This window comes from Plectropomus leopardus, chromosome 18 (genome assembly GCF_026936395.1).
Source record: "Plectropomus leopardus strain MGB_pleo_1.0 chromosome 18, ASM2693639v1, whole genome shotgun sequence".
Classification (NCBI taxonomy): Eukaryota; Metazoa; Chordata; class Actinopteri; order Perciformes; family Serranidae; genus Plectropomus; species Plectropomus leopardus.
Window position 1 is genome coordinate 18,258,026 of NC_142193.1, and position 14,699 is coordinate 18,272,724.

Consider the following 14,699-nt stretch of genomic DNA (forward strand, 5'->3'; position numbering starts at 1 on the left):
GGGGATTACAATAATCTACGTTTGGAAGCGTAACCTCCCCCCAGCTTTTGTGGCTCAGCACGAGATGAATCCAGTACAATTAAGCCATTTTGTTTCACTGCATGACTGTTCATTAGCATTATCTACACCAATGGCTTCAGCTCTCAGACCGGGTCCCCCTCAGGTTCTCATCACTGCATCAGTTCCCTTGGTTACAGCTCAGTCTCCCAGAGTCTGGGGTCAGGAGGGTCAATGCCTAACGATGTGATCAGACTACCAGAGTTACTCCTGCAAGTATCACAACTATCTCAACAGAGGTCTCTCTTAGACAAGTCAATCCTCGGTCTGTAGTACCAACACAAGCGAGTGGCATTAAACACCAGCATGGCTGACTTTCACGTGATGCATGTTCAATCCATTAAAGTCTGCGCTTTATAGTTTAAAGCCAGTTAGCCTTGCATCAGTGGGGTGCCACACCTCTGGTGAAAGGGATCACAACCCTGTGCAGCAGCCATAGCCCGGAGCAGTTCTTCCCACCAGCCAACAACTCAATTTGACCAGGACCTGAGCAATTGGCTCACGCAGGGGCACCACAGGTGGGGACATTAACCATTAAAGAGACACCCCTGCTAACCGTCTGGAGATGGAACAGGCCTGTCTGCTTCCTCTGGGCTTGAAATGATCATCTCAGCACAGCTTGGCCTAAACAGGATTTGTGCAGAGAAACCCCTTTATCAGGGCTTACAAGGATGAGACCATATAGCTGCTTAAAGCAGATCCTTGTGATCCTGCTGAGGGGAATTCTCATAAAAGTAAAGACGTTGGGAAATAATAGGCGGCCAATTTAGTGTTGCATCATGTAATGAATTTCATTGTACTATAAAAGTTAATACTGTCTAGTTAGATGAAGATTTACAGTATTAGTGCACAATACTTTTGTTCCTATTAGTCAGTCTGAGATGTGAAAAAATAACACATTACCTCAACCTAGCACCCCCCAAAAAAAAAAGAAGAAAGTAAAAAAGAACAATTGAGAAAACCACTTAGCTGACAAATGATAAGGAATAACAAAATAACAAAGCCTACAATAAAAGAATCCGTTATGTACAAATTTAATTTTTTTGTTTTCTTCTTTGTGTTAGTGGATTTTAAAAATAGTGACAAAGGCCTGCAGTACTTCCCAGTATTTAAATAAAATGGACAGTTATAGTAAGTGTCTTCATTTCCAACCACTAATATATTCAAATGTATTTTTTTTTTCAAAACAAGAAAGCAAGAGTTGGGTTTCCGACAGGCCTTTGGGCTTTACAGGACCTTGTCCTCAGTCTAGTGGTCAACAAGTCTTATCCTGATTCCTGTCACCCCTCATCTTAGGCCAAATCTGTGGCCAGACATAGAATATTGGCCGGTGATGAAAGGTTGGATATACCACCCACTGTTACAGATTTAATCGTGAGCTGCTCATACCGTAAGCAGCAGCTCCGGCAAATCCTGTTTGTTTACACTATTAAAATACATGCTGTAATGCTGTACATGGTACTAAGGACCAGTTAATTCCAGATAATGTATTCAGGAATTTAACACACACACACACACACAAGGTAAACTCATAACAAAATACCTTTCAACTCATAGCAGGGTGTGTCGATATTTGACTGAGCTTCCAAGTTTGACTTTCATTTGCTATCCTGACAAGCTGTCATATTAAACATGTTATTGGTTTACACTGAGATCACCCATTAGTGAAATGGAAAAATTAATTTGGCAGCGGACTAGATTCCACTGTGAGGTCAGTGTCTGAGGGCCAGGATCTGGATCACTAGCAGCCTGCTGTGGGTCTGTCTGTCCCGCATTATAAGCCATCTATCCCGAGGCTGCCATATATCCAGTCATAAGACCCAAAAAGAATGGCATCAGTCACACTTAAATGGATCCTGGATTGTTGTGCCCTCGTCCCTGCACCCCACAGAGCCCAAGGGTGGGTGGTTGGCTCCGCCACAGTCTCAGTCTTCCCTTGTGACCCTTACTGTTGCCTGTGGGCAGACTCAACATGAATGCCAGTAACCAGAGGGCCGGACCCTGCTGTGCTGTGCTACTTACTGGCCTCAATTTTGTCAAATTAGTAACCAATCTTAACTCTTGTTCTTTAAGAGTACCCGTAATCACACTAAGAGCACAGAGGGACCTGTTTTGCCCACTGCAGGTGGACGGACAGGAACAAAAGCACTCCCACTCATCCCGCTGATAACACTCTCTCAGCTACAGACTGGAAGGAAGCTGCTGAGGTTGTTTTTTGCATCCACATCAACATGATATGTCTAAAATTCTCAACTGGTTTTATCTAGAGAGAAAAGGCAAAGATAATAATAATGATAATCACTCATATTCATCCATTACCAACTGGTAGTGGGAGTGAATGAATGTGTTGGGGGGTAAAGATAACAAGGTGATGGGGTAAAATTTTTCACTAACAGACTTCCTCAGTTGATTCCTTACATCTAGAAAAATATTTTTTGTACTGCAAGTTTTCTAAAACCTTCTGATTAAATATGCAAATGAAGTTTTATTTAATCAAATGTGCATTTTTTGCATAAAAATTCCACAACAGAAACCTGAACTAAAAAGTCACCTGAGACTCTTTTCCCGATTGTGTCTTCACATTATTTTGAAAGAAGATATAGATAAACTCACATGTTTATGTAGCACACTAAATGATGCCCTAAATTCTTCCTTCATATCCATTCTGTACCAAACAACAAATTTCAGTGTTGTTTACTATGTTATACCGTTTTGGAAATTGTACACTGTGTTTACCCTCACTGGCACTGACCTATATTCAAATATAGTGCTTTTTGGGGGAATTAACTGTGACCTCATTTAGCATCAAATTTGTTTCTAAAAGATGACAGATTGAGCTCATTGCAATAAGAACAGTTAAATTCTGTAAAGGCAGCCCCTCAGAGCAAGAGGCTGCTATCTGATCATTGGTACCACTTAGTGGGGACCTGCTGAGACCTCTGTTTATGCATTAACTGGGCAGCAATAATGAGCACTGGCCTCTCACAGTGCATGAGTCAAATCAAATTCCCTTGCCAATTAGAAGGAGATTTACACGAGGCCCTGTAGCACAGAGGCTAATCTTCTTGTGCGATCTACGCTGTTCCTGCACTAAAACAGCTTCTTATATTCTCATGGACCACTGGTGCTGGTCCTCGTGGTGGGATTTGTTTCTGTTTTCATATGTTTCTGCAGGATTGGGAGGCTGGAGCCAGTCTGTGTGTGAGCATCCTGCTTGTGGAACAGACCTGGCAAATGGCCCACTCAGGACATTTGACCCTGTGGATTTTTCGTTCTTCTGTGTGGTTTTTTGGAGCTAGCACTTTTCCTTTAGCAAGGGCTAAAAGGCTCAAAAGGGTGGAAAGCAAAATATTTTTATAAATCTCCTGGACGCCAGGTTGCATAAAAGGTTCCACAGGCGTTTGCATCAAACCTGGACTGTTGAGACCACAGATTCTGTTTTTGTTGCCATAAAACTGCCCTTTCTAAAAAAAAAAAAAATACATATATGTATATTTCCATTTGCGTTGACTCTTAAAAATTTAAATGAACCAAGAAATCAAGTTTGCTCCCCAAAGAAAAACAGAGAGCTAAATATATTAGGCATATGACTGTAAAGATCTATCTATGGATTAATACTTAGGGTGTAGTATTGGGTGGTGTTCTGTGAATGCACACAAATGTATCTTAAATAAAATATCTGGCATGCATCATGTTATATTTTAATGGACCAAGCTCAGAGCATTTGAACTGTATTCATCAGGACTATCATTAAATTCAATTATTTTTTTGATTTCATTCAAAAAGGTGCTGATCTTGTGCCATGGTTTCGGTGTGGTATGGTGGATGTGACCTCGGGTTAAAAGGTGGTGTTTGGGCTCAGTGTTGCAGGTTGTTTGAAAGAGTATCTACCTCACTGTCATAACAGCCATGGGCAGAGCTTTTTTGAGCTCCTAACATAATTCGGTTCTATGGAAAACAGAGGGAAGCCCCCTAAAGACTTGAAGACCTCCCGTGTTTACTGATGCAGGATACCTTTCGTAATCCTCCTTTGGTCTTCGGGGGTGGTGGGCAAACAGGGGGTGGGGGCGGACCAGGTTCCTCTCAGGACTCTTTTTGTTGATAGTGGTGATTACAGGCTAGTTTGTTGAGGTTGTCTGGTCGCAGTAATTGCAGGTTAGTTGTCCATCACTCTGATGTCTGAAAAGAAAGGATTCAGTTAATCAGCTGGCTGAAGGATTCAAATAGTATAAATAAGCTCCATACCTTTCCATGAAATGCCAAAAATACATGTTGCTCTTAGATAATAAAATAAGCCACATAGATTATGTGTATCCTTATATTTTTCCTATAGGAGCAGAATCACTGTGATTTTACTCCCCGTCTAAAAAAACGTATCCTTGAGAGAACAGTTTAGCCATCAATCATTGCATTAATGAGGCTCACTGGTTACCTAAAGGTTAAAAAAAATGTTCCAATGATGTTTGAGGGTGTGAAGTTATATAAGGCTGTTTATAACTTACAGCTTTATTCACTGCTGGGGCTTTCAGAGGTGGCTATACTGCCACTGGGGAGCTGCTGGAGTTGGAAAAGCTATGAATACCCTTTTACCACATTCCCAGCCTTATAAAGACAACCCACAATATGGACACAAACTTGTCACGAGTGCTCTGGGAGCAGACTGCAAAACCTACAGGTATGCACCCAAGCTTTATTTTAATAGAAAAATATTTTAGCAATAAGCAGGTATATTTTATCAGAGGTGTAAATCAGATTATCAAGCCTCATGAGTTATCAGTTATTAGGTATATCAGTGCATTAATTTAACCCAGCAGACAGCTCTTTTTCCTGGTATGGTTTGCCTTCGTGAGTTTATCAGGGCCCAGGATTAAGTCTGTTTGCTTACGGACAAGAATGCAATTAAGCAGAGTCACACTCACTGATCAATGCTGGCATATCACTAGCAGTTAGCCATGAGCAAACATGTTTTTCTTTTGAACAGATAGGAAAGGAATGTCAAATACGACCTCAAGTCCAAAAAGCCGGCTGCCTATGTCTGACTGATGTTATGTAAGAAGGAAATATTAATTATTTCCCGTGTAGTCTGAACAAAAACCTTCATGAGGTCACCTGCTTAATGTTCACAAAGCCAGCGAGTCTATTTGTCACCCCACCCCAGTTCTCATCCCTGTATTTCATGTGAACAATAGATTTGGGACCCCCTGCTGCTTTTGCCAGGTGACCTCATCACAGCGTCGCCAATTGGCCCTCGCTCACGCAAACAAAGGTCGGCCTGGTGAAAATGCCAGCGCCGGTTCTCACAGTCACCCCGATAATATCTCCGTCCCCCCAGCCCCACACACATTGACACGGAGCAGCCACACAGATAGAGTTGCAAATGGGCACTTCTATGAGTCAAAGCAGGGGAGGGTGGGACACTGGACATCCCCCCAGCGGACGCCTTGTTCTCCCATTAATTGATCGCTACTTGATCTTGGATGGTGATTCAGGGGTACTCTCTAGGGCAGGCCACCGGTCTCGGTGATATGTGTGGGAACTGTGTGGAGGCCACGAAGGTACACCTGCTAAATGGCCGTTTCGGCCTATTCCCCCAGCACCCTGCCCATTGTTCGGGATTTATATTCAGTTTCCTTCTCAGATGGCCACACAGTGGAGGACTACTGAAGTGGGCTTCTCTCTTTTCAGAAAAGGGGTCGCTTTAAAGACAGACCTGCTAAGGTGGGGAGTATTGAAAGGGTGACATAGGAAGAACTGGGAGAGATGCAGAGCACAAGGGGGTCTCATGGCACACAGCAGTGATGTCAGAGGTTTTGTCGTGAATTTGGACTCTATACTTTACATGACAGACTTGATCTCCTAAGTAAGTAATGTAAGAGCAATTTAAAAAGTTAAAGAAGATGCAAAATATAATGAAAAAAAATCAAAAATAATAGAGAATGTGGGGTATGAAATACTCAACAGGATGATCACAAGCTAACAATTAGCCTTAATGATACCCTGATGTCCTGTGGCCTGCTGTTTGACCCATGACCCTCATTTTAATGACAGCTTTAATAAGGGACATTAGTCTGTCAGTGTGGGGTCTCGCTCCAAAGAGGATGGCAAGATGAAAGGTATCTGCTGGAGTGTGAGCCGCAGGTGGAATGACAGTTTGAATAGAAAAGAAGAGGCAGGTGCAGTAATGGTGTGCAACAGACACAGTAGCACAGTAAGCTCCCAGGAGTTTTAAAAGGTTGCTATGTGATAAATACATATTTTGCCTCTGTTTCGTATGTATTTTGCAATTTCAAAGATGCTGTCTGCGTCTTTGCACTGAATAGGATGTCATCTTGCATGAGAAAAATATGGAAATGCAGAAAACAGAATCATGTTCATAATTGAACAAACATTTCTCATCATTGCACAGTCATAAGTAAATCACTTGTTGTCAATGTTTCACTTCTTTCACTTCTCTCTCTCTGTGAGACTCTCTAATCCCTTCCGCAGGAGCATGTCATCACTGTGTCATTCTCACATGTCCACTCTAAGCTGAGGCTGTTACCCACTGGCACACCACTGCCGTGATCTTCAGAGAGAAGATAGAGAGGCGGAGGAGTGGTGGTGGGGGGAGAAGGGCGCTGCGTGTGTGTGTGTGGGGGTGCTGGAATAGAGCCGGAATTACCAGATTTAAATAAAGTCAACTTTCCGGCCATCTGGCCAGTGTTTGGGATAGAGGGGGAAGCCTTGAAGGCTGGTAGAACTGGAGCGAGAAAGCTTTGTTTTTAAGGCTCTGGATCCAAAAGCTCTTAGTGATTCAAAACTCATGAAGGTCCTTTTAAAGACCAGAAAACCTTAAAAAAAAAAAGTTTTAGGCATGTATCTGTAAAAATAATTTATCAAACTACTCACTTTTTTTCTCCAAACCATTTGCAGACCGATTATCAACAGTGTGCTCATTATTCATGGTCTTATCTCTTTAAATTGGATCAATTAAACACAATTGCAACACTCACAATGAGTGAAGCTATCTGTATCAAGTCAGTGCACTCTAGATTGATGAGTCGATTGCGGCACACCCTGCAGTCAATGTAAGTGGATCTAGAGACACGCATCGCAGCCCAGGAAAAGTGGCACATGGACTGATGAGAGGAAATCGCATCATTTGAACTCAGAATAAGGTGACCAAGAGGACATATCCCTAAACCAAGCACTCTAAAATTAAGGACAAAACAATGTGTCAGGCAATGATTGATCAGTCTGGGGTGTTTTGTCAAAATTCAGTCGTCTTTGCAGCCCCACCTCCAGGCACTTCCTATAATCAAAGGCCATGCCCACCCATGGCTAATTAGACATTAAGCAAACGTCAAGAGGACTTGATTTAAAGCAGCCACCCTAGACCTGAGCAAAACAAAGGGAGCGGAGTTGGGAAATGGGAGAGATCCAGATCAATATTGAGCAGTACTTTTGTTTGCTAAAATGCCATAGAGGCTGAAATAAATCAGATAGAGGAGGGAGAGAAGGGCCGGCGACTGCGTTCTCACGGCTCCCCGGGCACTGCACTGAGAATAGGCACACCTGGCCTAACAAAGCCCAGGAAGAGGGGAGGGATGAGCATGCACACAGGCATGCTCCCACAGTGCCACATGCACACACACAAACACTATCTGACTACCACTGGTATAAGATCAACAAGTGAGGATTTATAAGCGTTTTCTTTTGAGGCCATCTGCACCCTCATCCTAACATTGACGGATGCAGAGCTAAAAATAAGACATTGAAAGCATACTGGAGAAGATCATCAAGGATTTATATGTTTTGAGACTCTCTTGTGAAGCTTGGGTCAGGAACAATAAAAAAGTATTGCCAGACAGTGAAACTTTATGTGTCAGTTGAGAGAATGTGCCATCTGTAACGTCAGAGAGAAACACACAAACACACTTTGTTCTTCGTTAGGGCTAAAGGAAAAAGTAACAATAATATCTCTATTGGTCACTGAACATAGGACAGAAAATCTTTCCTTGATATGTTTTGAAGCCCATTGTGCATGATCATTGTTCAACATTTTTTAAAAGCCCTCAGAGAATATTTTCAACCCGGTTGCCAGAATAAATGCATTGTACGTTTCTGCAAACCATATGTAACATTTGCACATTTGCACGTTATTATGCAGCAATGTCTTGTTAAAAAAAGAAGCTTTTGGTGGCTTAACTGCTGCTTGAAATGCTTTTGACTGAATGCAGCTGTATCACCTATAGGTGTCGAAAGGTCTGCCATCCCCTCCATTTCCCAATGACAGAGTCAGCTCAGACACATATAATGAGAGGAACGTCACTTTAGAAGGTATAAAATGTACAATGTAACATGTCTGAGGCTTGCAAAAATGTACAGTTCCATCTTTTTCTTCTGGCCACTGGACTGCGAATTAAGGTAGTGCTGCTTTTCTTTGAGTGAAATCAACAAGTGTCCAAGGGCCAGTTAACAGTCAGAAAGTACATCGTCAGGGAATTTCAGGTATCATAACCTTTGTGGCTACACAAACCATACATGTTCAATCAAATAAAGCAAGAGATGTTTATAAAGAACAATAAATGCAAAGGCACGTGCTACACATGTTATTTCTATCTAGCAACCTCTGAAGCTGAAATCAGAAGCTGAGGCAGAAGTGCCAAAAACTGCATTTCATCAAATGGTCACTTGGGGCTGGCTCCAAAACAGGGTCAATCCCCAGAGACCCCCCATGTTAAAATACCCAATTTACAACTACAGCAGAAATAAATTCATTCATTCTGGTACAAAAATGGTTTTGGTCTCTACAGTTAATTTCAACATTCATGACAACCCTATGGAGTGATTTTTTTTAGTATATATAACTCACCAGTTTACATTTTATCAAGGCTTAGAGCTAAGCATATTTAAAGGCTGCTTGAGTGGCGGGCTGTCTGCAAGGTGTCACCACAATCAGTGTGTCAGACCCATCTTTCAGGATCTCCAAAGCTCTGACCTCTCATCTAAATATGGTTACCATGGTGCCAAAAACCCAAGATGGCAACTACAAGAAAGCCAAACTCAAGGCTTCAAAACAGCACGCCCCAAACCAATGGGTGATGTCACGGTAGCTATGTCCATTATTTATTTATACAGTCTATAGTTATCGCTCTCTATCCACAAGGCTACTCAGCTTTCCATCAGTCCTACCATCTTCTTATATGTGCTGACTTTGGTACTAACACTCATGCAGTCTCATGATAATAACAATGTTCTCATCATAATCTAACCTGTGCAGTCTTGTAGGTTTTTCTGTCACTTTGAATCTAACAGAGCTATCACTCAAAGTTACAGGACTTCCTGTCTGATCAAAACGCTTCACCTCGCCCCTCCCTCCCTCCCTCCCTCCCAACTGGTCCTTCGCTCTGCAGCATCTGCAGCACAGTTCCCCCCTGTAAATCATACTGTCACTTCTCACACTCAGCACCTCTAGAGCGTGAGCGCCTGAGCATGGTTTCAATTTGAGCCCTGAGCAAAGTTAATAAGTTTGAGATAAATTCAGCTGGTCTGGCTGGAGCTGATTTGGAGTGGTGTACACTTTCGCCCCCCCTGATTAGCCCTGCTCCTAAACTTCATTGGCAAAGCACAAAGACAGAGTCTGTTTCACCCTGACCCCTAATGCAGTGTGACCCATGCAGAGAAGCCTGTTATCATTGCTATTTAGAGAGTTCAGGTTACAGGTGAGTCAGGTACTAAAAAGATAATACTGACATAGCATCGGCTGACTGCTCACTGTGGGGGATCACTTAGGAAGAAATATTGAGAACATCTACTTGAGTGAATCTTCAGCTGCAAAGAAGAAAACAAGCTGGATCCTAAATAAAGAATTATTCACAAAGGTTACCGGGAAAGCTGTCGCACAAGAGAAATTGACAAGTCGAACAAGTCAGCATTGTACCAGTAGTGAAATCATTCATAGTCATTGAGTGCGGCTTTCCACACATAAGTGCCGGTGCCAGTTAGTAAAATAAACCTCACATGGAGCTAATATTCGTCCATGGTAACCTTTGGCAACTGGCGTGATGTTGGTAAGCACCCGTTTGACCATCATTAACCAGCTGGAAATGACTAGACCCCTTTCTGCTTCCCACCACATGATTGGAGGCCACCACCCTCAGTAACCCAACGCAGGGGCCAATTATAGATAATTTAAGACTTAAGCAATTTGGACAGATTTCTGGAAATTACTGTAGAGGTCTTGTTGCTGTCGCCTAACAGAAATGAGAGTGGGATATTTTGACAGGTTTTTTTTACCACAAACCAGTTCTCGGATACACAAAGGCAGAGGTTACATGGTGCCTAATATCCATGTGTTGATTGGGGCTAAAGTCAAGGGGTTAAGCAAGGTCTAGTTAGCCGGGTTCTGAATTACCACAGGGAAGGTTAAGCAAAACAACAGGCCTCCATCCCACCTGTCCACCAATTACCACTACATAAACACGATGGTCGGTCCGCTGCATGCACACGCATAAGATAAATTTACGTAGGTGGTCGGACTTCCCCAATTAAAGAATCTGACAACTGGAGACAGACTGAAAAATGCACAGTTTGAGCCAAGCACTATAAAACCCCACTGCTGGTATCGCCATCCATTACAACTATATTTCAGGGTTAAATGGTTAAGTTAAAGACATGTAACACAAAGCAGTGAGAGCCAAAACTTGAACAAAGTCCAAAAGATCAGGAAGGCTTTTTTTTACTCAAGCTTTTCTACCATGCTGCAAAAACAGTTCGACTGTGGTCCTACAAGACACACAGCTCTCCCACTGGTGCTGAGCGCTCTCCCCTGGCCCCTCCGACCTGGCAGTGTTAACAGGTGGATGCACCCGTGTTTGCTGCCCGTCTCTCTGTGTTTGCCCACGATGGTCAGACAGGAAGCTGGCCAGACTGCGGTCATCCTGAGCCAGAACTGAATGCTTTCGGCTAGGTGTGAGGACGCGTTGGTGACATCACCGTTATGGGATAGTCTCCTGAAGGAGGCAAAAAGGAGGAGACTATGAATCTATTTCTGGTTCTGCTTATATACACACCATCCTAAATTGGAGACACTGCTATTCAATCGAAGTTTGCTCAAAATAGAGCATTGGAAGGACAAAAGAAATATTATATACAGAGAGAATAAATATTCTCTAAGTCTATCCATTAAATAACAGGTGTTTTATATGGGTTTTGGTCATTCTTGGTCTCACGCAGCATCTTACAATGACAATGAAAGGAGACTCTGTCTATCTCTCTATGAATTTCAACAACTGTTCATCTGATCGACTTCACACATGGCATGTGAATCACTGAGGATCCAAGAAAGTGCGGTGTCGAGTGCGAGCTTTTAGGTACAGCTTGGAAATGTTACACTGAAACAAAGTCAAACGTTTCAAACATCAGTGATATAACCTTCAGAATTAACACTTTTGTTCCCAGAAATAGCCTGATCCAAAATAGCTAGATTTTAGCAAATGAAGTGTGCTGGGGGACATAGATATGTCACAGCAGATATACTGCTCAAGACCCGAGGAAGGAAGGAGGTGCAGTGTTGAGTGTGAAGTTGTTTGGATGAACAGTTCTCAAGAAAGCCGCAAGCAGCAAAACCTGAAGCCAGGCGATCAGGCACGTTCTGAATAGGTGGTATGATACCAACACCAACAGCTAAGTGTGGGTTAAATCGAATAAAAGCCATTGAAAACAGGCTTTGACGTAGAGCTGGACATCATTTTTGAATTGAGTTGAGTCATGTTATTTAGGTATCTGCCCCTGAAATTTAGTTAAACCATCCAGGACTGCCAAACCAGGACTAATCCTATGGTCTTCCTGCTGCTGGCCCCAGTGTGTATCAGGGATTCCAAATATAGTCATGTCTAATTACAACTGTGATGGTCATTCATTCAGGCTGTTTGTGTGAATGTGCATATGTGTGAATGCATGTGATTGTGTGTGTGGTCTTATTCACATCACACTTACATGCCCCCTCCCCACCGCTGGGCTGCTACCACTTCACCCAGAGACACAATTAAGAGCCCCTGGCCGGAAAGCAGGCCTGAGCGGGTGGACGCTGAGCTGAGACAGGCTCACCGGGCAGTTCCTTTCCCTCCTCGTCTCTAAAGGCTCTTTGGCAAGACGCAGACACCCCCAAGATGTCAGGGCCAAGCAAAAGCGCAATCTGTCTCAACGCAGTTGGTTGACAGCGGGATCCAAAGCAATCCTAACATGTAGCATCTCTCTTGCTTGCTTTGCACTGAGCCATGCATGCTCACACAGAGGGAAACAGGAAGGCCTGATCATGCCAGCATTTCACAGCAGTTACGGTGGTCTGCATGTATAGCCGCTGAACTCACGGGACATGGCCTCTGATCATTTTCTCTGCTGTAGGCCAGTTTTTCTGGAGAGCCAGCAAAAAAAGTGTTGCTCCTCTCAAAAAGCCACTGCTGGGTTGTGTGCTACAAGGTCAATAATTACCAACAGATGCTGCCTCTGTCTTTATTTCTCATTAGCAAAATCAGTCCACTGTTGACCTTAATAACAGAACATTTTTTATGAATAAACACTCCACTAGAAAAGGTTTTCATATACAGTATTTATGCATTCAACTGTCAATAAGTCGGACATCTCACTCTATTGTAAGATCAGAAGAAAATTACAGGTCCCACTGACATTACAAAATTACCAGTGTCCTTTGTCAACAAACTGAGACAAATCACCTCTTAAATGTCTATTCCAGAGTCTCTGGAGTCAAATGACAGTCTTTGACTACATATAAAGGGCTATATTTAGGACAGTGTCTTGTATTGCCTCTAGCACCACATTAACCTCTGACCTCTAACTAGGCACTAAGCTCCTGGTGGTTTACAGCTGGGACAACTACTCTGCACTGAGACTGGTGATAATTTATCTGTTGGACAGTCCTAAACATGCACATAAACATGACTCAGGAAAGAGATACTCTAAATGCAGGTGAAAATATTAAAGTTGACAGAAAGACCTTTCATTTTTCAAGTAGTGTCTACTTATTGAATACTTTCAGAAGGTTAATGAGTGTATTCCAACAGCTCTTCCATCAAATACCCCTTTTCCACCCAAATTAGTGCATGTATGTGGGTTTTTTTAAATATGGAAAAAATGTTAAGAATAATGATTTTAAATTTGCAAGTAGACAAGTAGGCCTTTCTGGTGTGTCATGATCACATTCGAAACCACAGATAGGCCAGTAAACAGTAGAAAGCAGCATGGAGGACTGTGAAAATGTTATGGTGGTTATATCTTCTTCTTTTTTTTTTTAATCTCATACTTTTTCAGTCTCTTTCTAAATCTCGGTGCCTGTGCTAAATTTTTAGCGATGTCTGTGTGCTGCTTGGACAGAGACTGACAGTATTTGGGTTGGCTCATCATGATATTGCACAGGGAAAGGGGCTAAAACTAGCACATCCACCTGAGTGTCATATTTCCATCACTGCCAATCAAAGCCGATCAGAGCTGGAGCTGATTAATACCCATGACTATAGAGTCATTTGTACCAGGAGTACGGGCCAATGGTAACCTTTCCCATTGAATATAAAAGCCAGATGTTTGTGGTTGTTAGTGGGTTTTTTTCCAACAGAAAAGGAGCTAAATAGAGAAAAAAGTGCAGGAGCCCCTGTTTTTAGGCCCAGTATGTTTACTCAGAACAAACAAACAGATTTACTACTCAGAAAACCGAGCGCTAAGTGAGAGTGTTGCTTCTCGTTGGGTTCCAGTGCGACTATCATCAGGCCTTTGAGCTTCTCTGATATTAGGTGTTAAGTGTTTGTTTAGCCTAAACCTTTGATGTAATGAGCAAGTCGCAGTGCCGTTTTAGTTCCCATTTTTTCACTTGCGATTTAAGGTCACCTAAATTCTGAAAGTCTAAAAAAAAAAAATTTAAATATGCAATAAATTTGAATTTCACATTGTGAAGAAACTAAATTCCCACACTGGGTAAAAAAAAAATCCAGGAGTTGTAAAAATTTCTATATTCTTATTTCCGAGAGCGTCTAATTGATTGCTGGTGTTTGACACCCAGGTGACAGGTGTTTGTATTTCCCTTCCTGAAAGCCACAGTAGGTTTATTTAGGTTTTCACACGCAGACTACATCCACCACCCAACTCCCGCTCTGTCTTCTACAACAGGAGGACGGCATCATCTGTGTGACTCACATCTCTATCCGACAGCCTGAAACACAGCTGAGGTCCTGGTTGTAACTTAGCCGTTCGCCTCTATAACCTCCAGCTGTAAAATGACACAACTCCTCAAGTAGCTCCTCAGCAGCCATCAAACCCCAAGTGCCTGTTAAAGCTCACTGACTCCCCCTCCACCAACCCGCCCTTGTCTTATAAAACTGGGAGCCATAAAACCACCACTGGGCTCATTTTTACTCTCTATGTGTCCTCTGTGTGGAGAAAAATGGACAATTTACACATAAAGATGTCAAGATAATATTTTGAACCTTATCTTCAATTAGTGATTAATGTTGGGCCATTTATTTGCTGATCAGAGGTCAGACACTGCAAAGTAGATTCTTGGGCCAAATATACATTATTTCCAATGCAAACTGTGGAGGCGGTGATTGTTTACACCCCAGTGATATCAATATATCAGAGACAAAATGGGA

General features: G+C 42.5%; 1 long non-coding RNA gene across 1 annotated transcript in view; it reads right to left on the bottom strand.

Annotated features, from left to right (window-relative positions):
* LOC121956116 (uncharacterized) overlaps positions 1-14,699 on the bottom strand; it is an 80,481-nt gene that overhangs the window by 45,133 nt on the left and 20,649 nt on the right. The window contains exon 5 of the long non-coding RNA XR_015779622.1: positions 4,072-4,236. This is a non-coding gene — a long non-coding RNA (uncharacterized LOC121956116). The remainder of the gene's footprint in view (positions 1-4,071; positions 4,237-14,699) is intronic.